Genomic DNA, 17,211 nt, shown 5'->3' with positions numbered 1-17,211 from the left:
ATTAGGAAGCCATAGCAAAAAGAATCATCGCGTTTCGCCTCCGAATGAAGGAGTTATGCCCTTTTTAGTGCGGACCGTTCCAGCAGGTCCGCTATAGCGACCAAAAGGCTGCTATAGCGGTACCGCTGCAGCAGTTTGTAGGCCTCCGCAGCGACCAACAGGGTCAGAAAGTCCTATTTTTATACCCCAACTCTGAATCCTTACCCACAAGACCCCAAAGTCAGTTTTCAAGAGAGAAAAAGGCAAAATTCATTCCATTCTTTGGTGAAAGCATCTTGGAGGGTAAGTCCCGATCTTTATTTGTTCCTTTGCCATTCTTCTCCAAGTTCCATGATTATTTTAACTCTCCATTAATGGTGGGTGCAAGATTAGAACCCAAGAATTGATGAAACTTTCAATAGTTGAGGGGTTGGGAGATATCAATGAAAAATCATTCACAAGCACTTTGGGGTAAGATTATAACCCAGTATTCATTATTATTGTCGATTCTCATCATCTCATAGTCATCCTACACACTAATTGTGAAGAACTAATGTCTTAAGAACCCTAGGGCTAAAAATAGAAAAGATGAATTTGGATATCTTGTGATGAATAGAATTCCATGACATTAAGATTGAAGGTTAACTAGATGATGGGTAACATAATTGTGCACTAAATTTCCCGTTTTACCCTCATGAATCCGGATTCACATTGTAGGGGTATTTTGGATATTTTTCTAAAAGTATAGCATTATGGGTATCATTGGACTCGTTTAGACTCGTAGAATACTATTTTGACTATATTGTATCGAAATTTTTTAAGAAATTATAGTTTTTCCCTTGTGGCTCGGGTTTGGCTATTTTGGGTCCATTTTTGGATTTTGGGTAAAACTATGGCAATATGGGTATTCTTAGATTCATATTCTGGCATAGAATTCATATTTGATAGACGTTAATCATTTTGAGGTTCTCCAAAGAGGAAGGTGTAACATCCCGTAAATTTGAGTTAGGTGTGAATGTATGAAAACCAGTACTAAGTTGATATTTTGGCCATATGAATCCATTCGGGTTTTAAACGGTCATTTTGAACTCAAACCAAAAAGTGACGTTCTTAAGGTCTTCTAAATTCGTCTAAGTCTGAGACAGTCTACACTTATGGCCAGTTTTCGGATATTTTCGTTAGGAATTTGAGAAAACTCAAAACATGAAAGTTTTAGGTCTTTTAAACACCTTTCCAACGGTAGGTTTCCCAGCTCTAGTAGAGATTTGTGCTAGGATTTCTGCTTATTTTACTGAGCATCATTTGTGCATTGCAAAAATAGGTGTGCACGGCGCCCTAGGCGATGGCCCATACCAAATTTTCAGCAAACTAAAAATTTGACGCCGTCAAAATGGATACACTGTGTGCGCCGCCCTGGGCGACACTCCAGGCGACGCATCAGGCCATTTTATGCACAAGCAATTTTTCCCGAATTTTATAAAAGCCAAAATTCGTTATATTCATTCCCACTTTGTTTTGGCCGACTTTTTGAGAGAAATCAGCCCTAGGGTTACCCAAAACATATAAGGTAAGTTCTTGATCAATTCTCATCATTACTTCATCAATCTAGCATCAAATTAACACTAGTTCATCTTCCAAAAACCCTAGATTCTTGAAACCCAAGAAAGAGAGGAAGAAAGGGACGTTTGGAGATTCCTTGAATTAGGTATGATCCTTGACTTTTTTTTGTTATTGAAAGGGTTTAGACTAGTGTAGGTTATCCTATGGGATAAGAATCCATGATTGATTCATGAAGTGTTCAAGAACACATTCTAGACATGAAAACCCTAGTTTTTCTATAAAGGGGGTATATGGGTAGAATTAGATTAAAGCTCTAATATTTCTCATCTAAAACCATTGTAGTGTGATTATTGAATCTTGGAAAGTGCGTTTGAGCGGGATTTGAGGTATGTCTAGATTTTCCCAAAAATCTTTCTTGAAGTATGTCTATATTTCAAAATTCGTCTTTTCAAGTGTGTCTAATTTTGAAGTATGTTCATATTGTGAAAGCATGATTTGTATTTGAGAATCCTTCCTTGATTGTTTGTATAAGCTATAACTCTTGTTTGGTGGAAGTTCTTTTGGAATTAAAGATGATTTCTTTTAGACAAGGTCATGCGTGTGTAGGGTCAAGCCCGCATCGAACCTTATACGAACTATAACACTTTGTGAAACTCGTTTTTCACATTATTGGATGATTGAACTCTGTGAAACTCATTTTTTCCATTATTGGATGATTGAACTCATTTTTCTAAAGGTTGGACCTTAAACTTATTTTGCTGTTGAATGGATTTCTTGAACTTGAAAATTGAATAAGATATTTGAATAAGATTCTAAATCGGTTATAACTTGAAATGCCTCTATTTTGAGATAATGACTTGAGAAGTGAGATTCGGCTCTAAGCCATGATTGATAATTTGGTAATATGCCATGATTTGTATTTTGTTTGTGTTTGGGCCTGTATGGGAAAGCTGTGCTAGTCTAGAGGATGATTAGCTATTATGGATCCTAACGTATCGATATGAGTATTGCTGTATCAGTACAGAGGACGATTGACCTCCGTTGCTTCCTAGCCCGGAGTATCTATTTTTGTGCTAGTCCAGAGATCGATTAGCCTCCGTATCTTCTTAGACCTAAGTATCTATTGCTGTGCTAGTCCAGAGGACGATTAGCCTCTGTATTTTCCTAGACCGGAGTATCAATGGCTGTGCTAGTCCAGAGGACGATTAGCCTCCGTCGCTTCCTAGCCCAAAGTATCTAATACTGTGCTAGTCTAGAGGACGATTAGCCTCCGTGGTTTCCTAACCCGGAGTATCGATTGATTGATCAGCCTGTGAGTGGCTTGTTTCGTACTTTGATTAGCCTGTGAGTGGCTTGTTTCGTATCTTGTTGCCTGTGAGTGGCTTGCGGTGATAGTGAATTCGTAAGTAAAATACTTGGACTGGTAAATGGTAAGGAGTTAAGTTAATGTGTCCTTCGTTGTTGGATTCTGTGATGACTCTTCAATGTATCTGACTTACTTTATTCCTGGGTTTGAACTGTTATTTTCATTGATATCATTTTATTGATTTTATTCATTATATCTTGTTTTGTTAACTATTGCCCCTTAGACACTCACTGAGTACGAAGTACTCAGGCATACCATTGTTGTTTTTTATGGTATGTTAGGTAACGGCGAAGAGCAGGTTCTTGATACTCAAAACACTTAAGAAGGACTTGCTGTTGCTGCTGACTTGGTGAACCCACATGTTCATTCATGGGACACCCCTTATCATATTTATTTACTATTCTAGTATTTTGGGCTGCGTCCTGATGTGTCAGACAAATTACTCTTTTATCTTAAAAGCTCTATAGTACACATTCTTGTGGGTAGTTGTTGAGTTTTGTTTAACTCTTGGGCGTTCGTCACGTTTTGATTAAGTTTTATAATATTAAAGACTTCCGCTAATTTAATTCATATATCATGATTTGATTGTATTTATTTTATAAACTATTGGAGGTGAATATTGAACCTAGCGGGTTCAAGTGTTGTTATTGCATCTTTTAGGTTCTTCCGATGTTGTTTATGACGTCGGATGCCGGTCACGTCTAGGGTGGGTTTTGGGGCGTGACAAGCTTGGTATCAGAGCCTAGGTTTATACGTGTCCTAGGATGTGTCTGTGGAGCTGTGTCTAGTGGAGTCTTCTTCATGCAGACTGGCCACCTGTATGGATGAATGACTACTAGGACATTTTAGGTGTTTCTCATTCTTCTTAATTCTAGATTGTGCTATAGAGCTTTAACATCTTTTAGGATCATTCTGACGTGTTTGTTACTCGTGCTTTATTGAGATGACTTTAACTCATGTTGCAGATTCTAAGCAAGTGAACAATGGTGTTACGGAGTGCACATTGTTGTGATGTGTAATTTGATAGATGGTACAGAGTCGTTGAAATTGTATTGTAGGAGTTCTGTGTATATGGTCATTGTAGGGTTTGGTTGTTGATAAATTGAGACATGTTAGAAAAAAAGTAGTCTTGTGGGAAAACTTTAAAATCTTGTTACATTGAAAGGAATAATTAAGATGTGATGTGTTTCAAGTACTGGAGGTTAGTATGAAGGGAACAATGGAGGGTATCTTGTAGTGAATTAAGAATTATCGTACATTGAGGTTATATTCTTATTGGGTTAAAAGATATGTGCCATTTTGATGATTAGTGGAAGAACTATATTTTAGGCTTGAAACTCGAAAACAACCGCTTGTGGAATAATGATTTAAGAAGATGATGGTGTTGATTTAGGCTTTAATCTGTTATTCTCAGTTTTGGCATATGGTAAGTTAGGCTTGAATCATGCGTTATTAAATTAGCCTCGTTGTCGGAGTATATTATCTAGATTGATATATTGTGCACTTCCTAGGCAAAGCACATACGTGTTGAACCTTTTGGGTATCTAACTCTTGGGAAAGTGAGGTGAAGGTAGGAACCCCTGTTTGTGTTGAGACTTGAGTGTTTTAGTTGTTAGAATCCCCGTGAGAACTATGTTGTTCTTATTTGGATGTTAGTTGTATTTTTGTCTTTCCGGGGTCATGTATACAAAGGAAGCTCGACGTCATGAATTGGCTCGTAGGGAGTTGGTGGAAGTCCTCGGATGTTATGGTCACAGGTATTGTCACTATTTGTTCTCTTGATGCATATTTGTTGATTGATCCAGGTTTGAAATCTTTCTTATGTGACTTCGTACTTTACCCTTGATTTTGGTAGGGAACCCGAACAATTGTTGGAACCCTTTTTCTATGAATACCCCTGCTAGTGTCCTTGTTATCGCTTCTAGAATATATAGAGACTGCGTTGTTGTAGTTAAGGGTCGTGAGATTAGATGTGTTTGAATTAGAAATTGTGAACATTGATCTGATTTTTGGGGATAGACTAGTTTTTCGAGTGTTATGAAACTCTAGATTGTCAATCAAATAGTTAGGCTTGAATTTGCTGATGGACCCGTTATAGAGTGAAAAAGGGATATTGCTAAAACCTCGAGGTAGACTTATGCCGTATCTTAAGACTTGCGGGATGAACTCGAAGGGGCGTAGTTCTATCTAGTTGTTGTAGTGTTACTCAAGCTATGTTACCTTCAATTATTCCCTACTACAGGTATGTGTTGAACCTTTCGGATGTGTTTTCCTGTGAAAGTTTAGAGTGAAGTATAAATCTCACAATTGTGTTTAGGCTTGAATGATGCATTCGTTATATGGTTAGTCGTATGTTATCTCTGAGGATGTTTCACCTTGCTAGAAGAACTCTTGAAATTCCGAAATTTGAGGTTTAGTAAAGAATCCTAGGCCATGACTTTCATTCGGGGACGAATGATCTTAAGGGGGGGATAATGTAACATCCCGTAAATCCGAGTTAGGTGTGAATGTATGAAAACCAGTATTAAGTTGATATTTTAGCCATATGAATCCATTCGGGATGAATTTGGGTTTTAAACAGTCGTTTTGAAGTCAAACCAAAAAGTGAAGTTCTTAAGGTCTTCTAAATTCGTCTAAGTTTTAGTAGCTCTAACTTATGGCCGGTTTGGTGAAAATTTTCGTTAGGAATTTTAGAAAACTCAAAACATGAAAGTTTTAGGTCTTCGAAATACCTTTACAACGGTAGGTTTCCCGGATCTACCGCGAGCTCTTGTCTAAGAGTTATGCCCATTTTACGAGCATCATCGTAACGTGCGAAAATTAGGCGTGCGCGGCGCCTAGGCGTGGCGCGCCTCATGCAAAATTTCTAGCAAACTCAAAATTTTGATGCCGATCGAAATGGATACATTGTGTGTGCCGCCCGGGCGACCACCCAGCACGCACGGCCATTTTATGCAAAGCGATTTTCCCGAATTTTATAAAAGCCTAACTTCGTTATATTCATTCCCACTTTGTTTTGGCCGACTTTTTGAGAGAAACAACCCTAAAACTTCCCCAAAACATATAAGGTAAGTTCTTGATCAATTCCCATCATTTCTTACATCAATCTAGCATCAAATTAACACTAGTTCATCTTCCAAAAACCCTAGATTCTTGAAACCCAAGAAAGAGAGAAGAAAGGGACGTTTGGAGACGTTGAGAGTCCTTTAATAAGGTATGATCCTTGACTTTTTTTTATGTTATTGAAAGGGTTTAGACTAGTGTAGGTTATCCTATGGGATAAGAATCCATGATTGATTCATGAAGTGTTCAAGAACACATTCTAGACATGAAAACCCTAGTTTTTTTTTTTTCTATGAAGGGGGTATATGAGTAGAATTAGATTAAAGCTCTAATATTTCTCATCTAAAACCATTGTAGTGTGATTATTGAATCTTGAAAAGTGCGTTTGAGCGGGATTTGAGGTATGTCTAGATTTTCAAAAATCTTTCTTGAAGTATGTCTATATTTCAAAATTCGTCTTTTCAAGTGTGTCTACTTTTGAAGTACGTTTATATTGTGAAAGCATGATTTGTATTTGAGAACCCTTCCTTGATCATAAGCTATATCTCTTGTTTGGTGGAAGTTTTTTTTTGGAATTAAAGATGATTTCTTTTAGACAAGGTTATGCGTGTGTAGGGTCAAGCCCGCATCGAACCTTATACGAACTATAATACTTTGTGAAACTCGTTTCTCCCATTATTGGATGATTGAACTCTGTGAAACTCATTCTTCCCATTATTGGATGATTGAACTCATTTTATTAAAGGTTGGACCTTAAACTTATTTTGCTGTTGAATGGACTTCTTGAACTTGTAAATTGAATAAGATATTTGAATAAGATTCTAAATTGGTTATAACTTGAAATGCCTCTATTTTGAAATAATGACTTGAGAAGTGAGATTCGGCTCTAAGCCATGATTGCTAACTCGGTAATAGGCCATGATTTGTATTTTGTGTGTGTTTGGGCCTGCATGGGCAAGTTGTGCTAGTCCAAAGGACGATTAGCTGTTATGGATCCTAACGTATCGATATGAGTATTGCTGTCTCAGTCCAGAGGACGATTGACCTTCGTTACTTCCTAGCCCGGAGTATCTATTGCTGTGCTAGTCTAGAGAACGATTAGCCTCCGTGTCATCCTAGACCGGAGTATCTATTGCTGTGCTAATCCAGAGGATGATTAGCCTCCGTATCTTCCTAGACCAGAGTATCAATGGCTGTGCTAGTCCAGAGGACGATTAGCCTCCGTCACTTCCTAGCCCGGAGTACCTATTGCTGTGCTAGTCTAGAGGAAGATTATCCTCTTTGGGTTCCTAACCCAGAGTATCGATTGATTGATCAGCCTGTGAGTGGCTTATTTCGTACTTTGATTAGCCTATGAGTGGCTTGTTTCGTATCTTGTTGCCTGTATTTGGCTTGCGGTGATAGTGAATCCGTAAGTAAAATACTTGGACTGGTAAATGGCAAGAAGTTAAGTTAATGTGTCCTTTGTTGTTGGATTCTGTGATGACTCTTCAATGTATCTAACTTACGTTATTCCTGGGTTTGAACTGTTATTTTCATTGATATCATTTTATTGATTTTATTCATTATATCTTGTTTTGTTAACTATTGCTTCTTAGACACTCACTAAGTACAAAGTACTCAGGCATACCATTGTTGTTTTCGTTGGTATGTTAGGTAACGGAGAAGAGCAGTTTCTTGATACTCAAAACACTTAAGAAGGACTTGCTGTTGCTGCTGACTTGGTGAGCCCATATGTTCATTCGTGGCATGCTCTTTATCATATTTATTTACGATTCTAGTGTTTCGGGCTGCGTCCTGATGTGTCAGACAAATTACTCTTTTATCTTAGAAGCTCCATAGTACACATTCTTGTGGATAGTTGTTGAGTTTTGTTTAACTCTTGGGCGTTCGTCATGTTTTGATTAAGTTTTATAATATTAAAGACTTCCGCTGATTCAATTCATATATCATGATTTGATTGTATTTATTTTATAAACTATTGGAGGTGAATATTGAACCTGGCGAGTTCAAGTGTTGTTATTGCATCTTTTAGGTTCTTCCGATGTTATTCATGACGTCGGATGGCGGTCACGTCTAGGGTGGGTTTTGGGGCGTGACAGAAGGCAAGGCTAAGGTTTAGCGATTCAAGATCGTTGCTCGGCATTCCAGGTAGGTTATGGCTTACTTTAGTTAGACTTTGATTAGTGAAACGTAGGTATTATGTAGAATTGATAGGAGAAAGCATGATTAGGTCTTCGGACATGGTGTTTTGGTTGAATATTAGCTAGGTTGGTATGACTTCTGATTTTGTGGGCTCGTCGCCATTACGTTATATACTGAAATATGAGGTATAGTTGTATTCATACTGTGGTGATTCAGGATGGATTTCTGTTAGGTTGATTATTGTTGATGGTGGCTCGTTGCCTTGTTTTTGTGATTAGACCTACTGCCTAAATTGTCGCGTTGTAATCGGTTCTCTCTTATTGTGGCATATATTATCGGCGAAAGGAAGGATAGTAAGTTTAGACCTGAATTGTGGTTTACATACTTGATGTATGATTTACTCTTGATGATAATATATAGAAGAGTGCAACTTTTTGGTGATACAAGACTTAGTTGTGAGGCGTACTTGCTATATGAGGAAGTAAAGAGGGGCATAGACACTTATATTGGTTGAGACGGTTTGTATGATTCATTTCATGGTTGAGTTGATCCAAGTCTGGATATGGCTTATGGCTTTTTGACATGTACCTTAACTGTTGCTTTATTGGCGTGCATTGACTTACCATGTTTACACTTATTTATGCATTCATACACTCATGCATAATGGAAATGATTTGGAAGACTTGTGGCATGATGTCTTGTGTTTGACATTGATATTACCAATTGTTCATAGTCCATACATACTAATGAACTGGAATACGTTGAGACATACGTTTTGATGTGAAATTAGTGAAGAAGTTAATATAATCTTCTTGTTGAACTTGTGATACTATTTGATACATGGTACTTGATGATTTGAGCATGGATAATAAGAGGGCAGAAAATACCGTTACGTACAGATATATGAAAAGGCACATATGTGACCTAGATTATGGCTCGTGGTCCGAGGTTCGTTTCGAAAATAAGGGATACATTGATATGGCCCTCGTCCGAGGTTCTTTCTGGAGCGGAGCTTTATGCTCGGGTCCGAGGAGTGGATCCAGAACTAGTGGTACATGGACACCATGGGTCCCCTGCAGGTCATTACTACTGAGCTATGACATCAGTAACATATGTGTATGGTGTGTATTTGGCCAAGGCATTGCATTGCACATCATCATATTTTGCATTACACATTATTACATGTTATTTTGCATTATTATATGGCTCGTTTAGTTTTGATTTTGGTGTGTTTGCTGAAATGGATGTCGTGGTATTGATATGATCATTGACTGAGTTAAATTGTGGATTAGTTACTCTACCTAGGGAAGGAACTAGGGCTTGTGATTATCAGGTGAGATTATTGAAACTTGACAGACTTGTGGGTTAGAAGCTTCATCTTAGGTTGTGACTCTGTTATGGGATATTCTGTGACTTGGATTTGAGTATTAAGTGCCTATTTGTTTATCTTGTTGATTTTATACTTATATGCCTGAACTAATCTTAGTCGGCCTATGATGCTTACCGGTACATAGTGTTTGTACTGATACTACCTTGCTACACCCTTTTTGAGTGTAGATTGTATTCCAGAGATTTCATCCCGATTACATCTCTAGCTTGAAGCTAGTTTGCTCGATCAAATCCGAGGGTGAGCTTCTATCCATGCCATGCCACCTGAAGATCTCTCTTTCCTGATGTCTATTTTGATTCCAGACATTATTTGTTATTATAGTTGAGATATGCTTCATTCTTTAGACATCGTTGGTTAGAGTCCTTGTACGACGACTTTCAGATTTTGGGGGTGTAATAGTTAGACTTATGCACTTATATTATCTATTAATTACGACTTGTTTTATTTATTCATTCATTCGCTTATCTATTGACTGTTAATAAATTATTAAAGAAGTTGAAATTGGCTAATGATTAATGGGTTAACGGGAAAGGGTTCGCCTACTAGTGATAATATAGTAGGTGCCCGCACGATCAGTAATTAGGGTCGTGACAGTTGGTATCAGAACCTAGGTTCATGAATCTCGTTGTACAAGGACGCGTCTAGTAGAGTCTTGCAGAGCGGTATGAAGAGCTCCGTACCTATCTGCGAGAGGCTATGGGAAATTTAGGAAACTTCCCCTTATTTCATTCTTTCGTGCAACTTCATTCAAATTGGTATCTAGACGATTCCAATTGGTATATGTGCTTCCTTATCTTATTCTTCCCCGAATGGAGGAAACCCCTCTGCTAAACTCTTATGCGAGCCGTTTGTGATTATTGTTTGATTGTATTGAGTCTATTGGGGGGTAACACAGGAATTTGGACTTTCGTTGGGGATTCCAAGGCCACGGGTGAGTCTGTATGGTGTTTTTACATTAATATGCATGTTTTGTTTGTGTGTGTGAGGCCTCGGATGAAGTGTTGGGCAATAGAGGGAAAAACTGGGCAAAAGTCAAGCTTACTACCCAAATAGGATCGCTGGGGCGGGGCTTGTACCGCTATGGCGGCACCGCTATAGTGGTGAGCCCCTCGCCGCTAGCGGTCAGTCATAGTTCTTATGTCCGCCATGGCAAGCCATGTCCCTCTATAGCGGAACATGGGCCGCCATAGCGATGGTCGATTTTCTTTTGGTCCGCTATAGTGGGCATTTGGCCGCTATAGCTAGACCGCTGTAGCGGTCGTTTGATCGCAGCAGCGATCGATGGGAAACAGTAGCCGTGTTTTAAAACACTTAGTCGGAATTATTTATTCTCTTAAATCCAACACAGTTCCCAATAAACACTTAGGGTAATTTGGAGAGTTTTTGAATTTGTTTCTTTTGGGGGTGAGTTTTCTTGCCTTATCTTATGATTATCTATCATCTTAGGCTTGAATTAATGGTGCAAACGTATGTGGACTAGTTGGAGAAGATGAGTTTCTACCTTAGCATTGAGAATTGAATAACAGGCTTGAAATATTAATTTAATTGGTGAGTCTTGCCAATAGTGAGATGGGATTTCATGAAGTAGTAAACTATAAGCTTGAATCTCTAATCTAGACTAAGATTGATTGAGGATAAAAAAATGGGATCTTTCAAAACAAGAGCTAATAATTTGAGAGTTATGTTGAGGTTGTACAATGTGAAGTCGACTCGAGGGTTATGTATGAGTTGATAGGTTCTAATATGTCATAGGCTCTAGGGGACATTGGTTGGATAACAGAAACGAAGATTCTAGTCGTTATTGTGTTACTTATGGCTGGTGAGAGATGATATTATTCATTGTACTATATTTTCATATTTACCTATGTGGTCATTGAGCGTACATATATGTTTGTTGGTTGGTGTTCCCGAGTGGTACATCATCTTGCTAAGGTTTTTTTGAGACCTCTAAGTTAAGTTATGTCGCATTAAAGTAATGGTGATCTTAGTTAGATTAGTTGTCTAAGTCAGAAAAGGGTTAAGTGTGAACTTAGTGAAGCAAGTGTTTGAGTCCTAGTTGATTGATATAGATATGAGGAATAATTAATAATTGATAGTAGTTGAGATTTGTTAAAGAGTTAATATACTGTTGGGACTTCTTGATAAATAGTAAATTTGTCATAATGTGAGAAATATAGGGATGTTAAACAGTTCCGATAGGATGATATGTTATGAAGAATATCCTAATGAATTAGTCTCAAGGAAAATAAAAAAGGGTAAATGAGTTGGTGGAATAGATAAGGTTGTTGGGTTTCACGTGGTCCTTTTGTAGTATTAAGTAAGTGATAAAAATAGAGAGGTTCGAGTAAGTCCGTGATAAACTGTTACTTAGCTTGAATGATTACTAGGTAAAAGGTTTACATAGTTAATACTAGGCAAAGCGTGTCGAGATATGAAATCTTAGTTTACTGATCTAAGAAAGATTTGATGTTTGCGTTGGTGATCATAAGGGCCTAGAGAAGTTGTAATCATTAGAAGTATAAATTGGGATTAGTATGACGAGACTCCGATATATTAGATGACGCCTATGTGTTGTAGCAATTTCTGGGGTAGGTTCGAGTACAAAAATAAGAAAATTGGGTCTTTGAGCTAAAGTTAGGAAGAAGCTTTAACTGATAATATGAACGGATAGTGGTTAGGGCGCACTTCGTGCCGTTGAGTTTTTCGTGTGGTTATAATGCATGTCCTTGGGTTATCGTCAACCTTCGCATTCTCATTCTTCGTTCGAGGACGAACGATGGGTAAATTGGTATCTAATGTAACGACCCATTTGGTCGTTATAGTGTTTTGACCCATTTAACCTTATTGACCCTTTTCCCAAACCCCGTTAGTATGATCTATGACTTAATGAAGTCATTAGGTTGGTTTCCGCAAGGTTCGAGTGTAAATCGAGTCATTGATGGAGAAGTTAGTTAAGTTAGCGAGTTAGAGTTGACTAGGGTCAACGTCGGCTAAGGATGACCCCTTGTTAATGTTTTGGAAGTTCCAACATGCTAATATGATGATTTTGTACTTGTCCACAAGTTTTGGTGAGGTTCCGAAGGGCTTCAGATGGGTTTGGTTTTTGTCGCGCTCCTATTCGATGTTTTCGCCGTAGGTCTGTGGATAGAAATGGCTCCAGATTGATCATACGAACTTTTTTTTGAGTGAGGTTTGAACCATTAGATCGTATCAAAATTACGAAGCCATAGCAAAAAGAATTGTCGCGTTTCGCCTCCGGATGAGAGAGTTATGCCCTTTTTAGTGAGGACTGTTCCAGCAGGTCCGCTATAGCAACGAAGAGGCCGCTATAGCGGTACCGCTGCTGCGGTCTGTAGACCTCTGCAGCGACCAACGGAATCAGAAAGTCCTATTTTTATACCCCAACTCCGAACCATTACCCACAAGATCCCAAAGTCAGTTTTCAAGAGAGAAAAAGGCAAAATTCAATCCATTCTTTGGTGAAAGCATCTTGGTGGGTAAGTACCCATCTTTATTTGTTCCTTTTCCTTTCTTCTCCAAGTTCCATAATGTCACGACCCAACCCCGTAGGCCGTGACTAGTGCCCGATCTGGGCACCCAAACACACCTATCACACGCTATCACGAGGTATATCAAACGCATACAAGTATATAACAGAAGCCGACTAGGCTGAGTTCCAAATATATAAAATTTCCAGAAAAATTTCGGCAGAGTTTCCTTTGTTTTACGGACTATCCAAAATAACCCTGCGCACAGAAAATACCAACAAAGGCCACACAGGGCCAACAGAGCAACATATATATATATATATATGCGGGCCGACAAGGCTGCCGCGGCGAATGAAATCGCCCAAACACAACATATACAAACACAACCGGACGGAAGTAGGCACAACCCATAAAATATGTCCACAGACCTCTAAACAGACAGACAGAATCATATGACGGGACAGGGCCCCGCCGTACCCATGAACAAATATATACAAATGCAACAGACGAATATATACCAAAAATATAAGCTCCGGAATGAGAGGAGCACTCCGAATCGCAGAAGAGGGTGTCCTAAACAGGTGGATCACCAAACTGTGCGTCTGTACCTGCGGGCATGAAACGCAGCCCCCCGAAGAAAGGGGGGTCGATTTAAATATGTACTAGTATGCAAAGCGAGAAATGTAATGTACAATGCGAGATCAAATCGAAATAGGGGTACGTAAAGTAAATGCATTTCCAAAATATCAAAATGTTACTTCAAAATATAACTCATGCATAGGGCACGGAAATATGGTCGCCCGCCCGTCGATGGCGCCATAACACGAGATAACACCGTAAAGTTTCAAATCTCCGAATCCCCGTCACACATCACAACACAAGATAACGTCAAACACGAAGATAACGCCAAACATAAGTGGAACCCGGCCCTCGAGCGAGGAGCTCGGTGAACCATAATCACAGCATAACACCGAATGTATCATAATGCGCACGACAACAGAACCGGCCCGGGAACCGGCGAACGATATCATAATAGGCACGAGCGGAGTAGTGAGTAATCATATGCATAAAATCATTATCATAAATCCAAAAGATAAGTAAAATAGTCATATTCGAAATCGGAATAATAATTAGTACTTTTTGTTTCAAAAGTTATCGAATTCACATACAAGGGCGTCGCGGGACCCACGGATGAGTATAGACCCGAACTGAGCCCGCCTATGAAAAATATACTCATTCTATATCATACAAACTCCTACGAAAATTTCAAAGCAATCCGAGCTTTTCTGAGAAAGTTATGAGCGTTTGAACTTTTGGAATCGCTAAAGAATAAGCTTTAAAATCAAAAATCAGCTTTCATGAGATCTTTACAAATTATGAATTCCAAGGATATAAGGATCAATGTTATGGCATATGAGCACAAGAATACCAAGAAAACACATGCGAATCATAGACAAGCTCGGATTGCGAGAATAGAGTTTCTTAGAGGCTCGTATCATAGCCTACTTTAACTAAGGCATGCCAAAAAGAAAGGTTACTTTACATACCTCAAACGCTCTCCAATATGACCCAACTCAAGCTAAGTCCAAACTATGATTCGGGCTGCCCACGATCTAAAAATAAGCCATAAAATGCCAAACATTAGCTAATGACTTTTAGGCCTCAATTTCCAAATTCGCCCTTAATTCTACAGAAATTTGGGCAAACATTTCCCCTGTAAATAGGCTACCCCGAGAATTCAACTCGGCCAAAACAATCAACAACAACAACAATAACCAACCTAGCAACATCAACAACCAATCCAGAAAGCAATACAACAATAAAAGTTTTCTTTTCCATTATTCAACAACTTACATAAATTCAATTCGACGACTTACCTTCAAGCCAAAATCGACGCTCATATATTCACATACTAACCCGAACCCATACCAACCACATTTCAAGACATTCTAAGCAATTCATACAACATTTCCAACAATCCAAATTTTTCTCCAATTCACCGAAAACAGCCCCAAACCGAGAGCAACCCTTATTTTTTTTTCTTCATTTTCAAATCATGATTTGTATCCACAATTTACATTCTAACAATGCTATCTCATCAATATACCAATTACATTAAACATACAATAACCTCCAAAAACAGTCCGCAACATTAACAACATCATTTTGAGTCAATAACCATTCATTTCCAACCTAGAATTCATAGCGACGACGACTAAAGGATTAAGCGACATTCATTCGTTCATTGTCATATAATGTGACCCATTTCAATCAACACTACACATACACATATATGGATGATTCCCAATTGTTCTTCACCTTACAATGATCATAATAAACTAACTAAGCATTAATTCATCAATTCAATATCACACCACACACACACACACCACACGGCTCAAGCACCACAAACCCAACTCATCTCCAACATTCCATATTTCATGATTTTCCTCCATTATAATATACTACAACAAGAATATAACCTTCATAACACAAAAACAAGATCAAATCTTACCTTTTTCTCTTCAACTTCCAATAGCCTAGGGTTTCCAAAAGATGAAAAATAATAGGTTGATCGCTCCAACGATGCTTCCACGCTACTTAGGGACCCCAATATAGTGGGTTTACATCAATGGAATAATTTTGGAAGAGCTAAAAATGGGGTTGAATTTGCAAGCTCTTGGCCGCAGAGCCTCAATGGAGTTTTCGGCTCTCTTTTTTTTTTGCAAGTGTTGAAAATGAGCTAAAGATGACTAGCAAGTCATCTTTTAATCCCCCCTTGAGTTGTACAAAAATATTGGCCCACATTAATGAGTTGGATCACTTAAAAGATGACACAAAATTGTGTGGGCACCACACTCCACTATACACGGCCAACATGGAAAAAGTGGATGATTTTCAACTTCCAATTTTATCACTTTTGGTCCCAAATTTTCCTAATTGTTCCATACCAATAAATTCATGCACAACTTATATCTCAAAATAAAATCAAAGGTCAAAAAATCCCGACTTTGTATCCCGAAATAGTTTTGTCCTTAATTTATCATAATTAAATCCGGATTGTTCCAATGTACAAAAATACGGGTTCTAACATCCTCCCCCCTTAAGAACATTCATCCTCGAATGTTAGATTAACCTTACGGATCATACAAACAATTTGGGGGAGTTTCCTTTTCAAGTATCACAACAATACATTCATAGATCAAACAACATAGTCAAATGGAGAATTGGATTACCTGTAGGCTCTGAAAATAAATGAGGATACTTCTTCTTCATCTGCTCCTCAGCTTCCCAGGTCACTTCCTCTCGGTTATTATTCCGCCATAGCACTTTAACAGAAGCCATATCTTTGTTCCGCAACCTTTTTACCTGACGATTCAATATGGCTATAGGTCGCTCCTCATAAGATAGCTCCTCCGTGACCTCGGATATCATCTACAGGAAAGACTGCGGAAGGGTCACCAATACATTTACGAAGCATAGAAACATGAAATACCGGTGAACCGCTCCCAAATAAGGTGCGTAGATCTAACTCATAGGCAACCTTGCCTATTGTGCGAACAATCTGGTAAGGTCCAATATATCTCGGACTGAGCTTCCCTTTCTTGCCGAATCTCATAACACCTTTCATAGGCGACACCTTCAGGAAAACCCAATCGCCAATCTGAAACTCCAAAGGTCGACGACGATTATCTGCATATGATTTCTGTCGACTCTGAGCCGCTAACAACCGCTCTCGAATGAGTTTCACCTTATCCACCACGCCTGGACCACATCCGGGCCAATCAACTCGCCCCCGACATCAAACCAACCGATCGGTGACCTACATTTTCTGCCATACAATGCCTCATAAGGTGCGATCTAAATACTGGAGTGGTAGTTGTTATTATAAGCAAATTCAACAAGTGGCAAATGATCCTCCCAGCTACCTCTGAAATCAATAACACAGGCTCGCAACATATCTTCCAATGTCTGTATAGTGCGCTGCCCGTCCGTCGGACCGGGGATGGAATGTCAGACCGAGACTCACCCGCGTCCCCAATCCCCGCCCGAAAGGATCTCCCGTAAATTAGCTCGTAAATCGGGGCTTTTGTTATATCCCGTATTTTGTACGTTGGAATATTTTAAGTTAGTTGCGACAAGTTAAGGACAAGGCTATTTTTCGATTTGGTGTAATGTATAAGTTGTTTATGAATTTTATTGGTATGAAATATTAAGGG

The 17,211-nt window shown here is 38.8% G+C and overlaps 1 long non-coding RNA gene across 1 annotated transcript; it reads right to left on the bottom strand.

Annotated features, from left to right (window-relative positions):
* Positions 1–13,414: 13,414 nt before the first annotated feature.
* Positions 13,415–16,433, bottom strand: LOC132041151 (uncharacterized). The gene is made up of 3 exons (XR_009410918.1): positions 16,228–16,433; positions 14,539–14,604; positions 13,415–13,599 (listed from the first exon to the last, which is right to left on the bottom strand). It is a non-coding gene; the product is annotated as an uncharacterized LOC132041151 (long non-coding RNA).
* Positions 16,434–17,211: the final 778 nt, after the last annotated feature.

This window comes from Lycium ferocissimum, chromosome 12 (genome assembly GCF_029784015.1).
Source record: "Lycium ferocissimum isolate CSIRO_LF1 chromosome 12, AGI_CSIRO_Lferr_CH_V1, whole genome shotgun sequence".
NCBI lineage: Eukaryota > Viridiplantae > Streptophyta > Magnoliopsida > Solanales > Solanaceae > Lycium > Lycium ferocissimum.
This window is presented reverse-complemented; position numbering and strand designations above follow the sequence as displayed.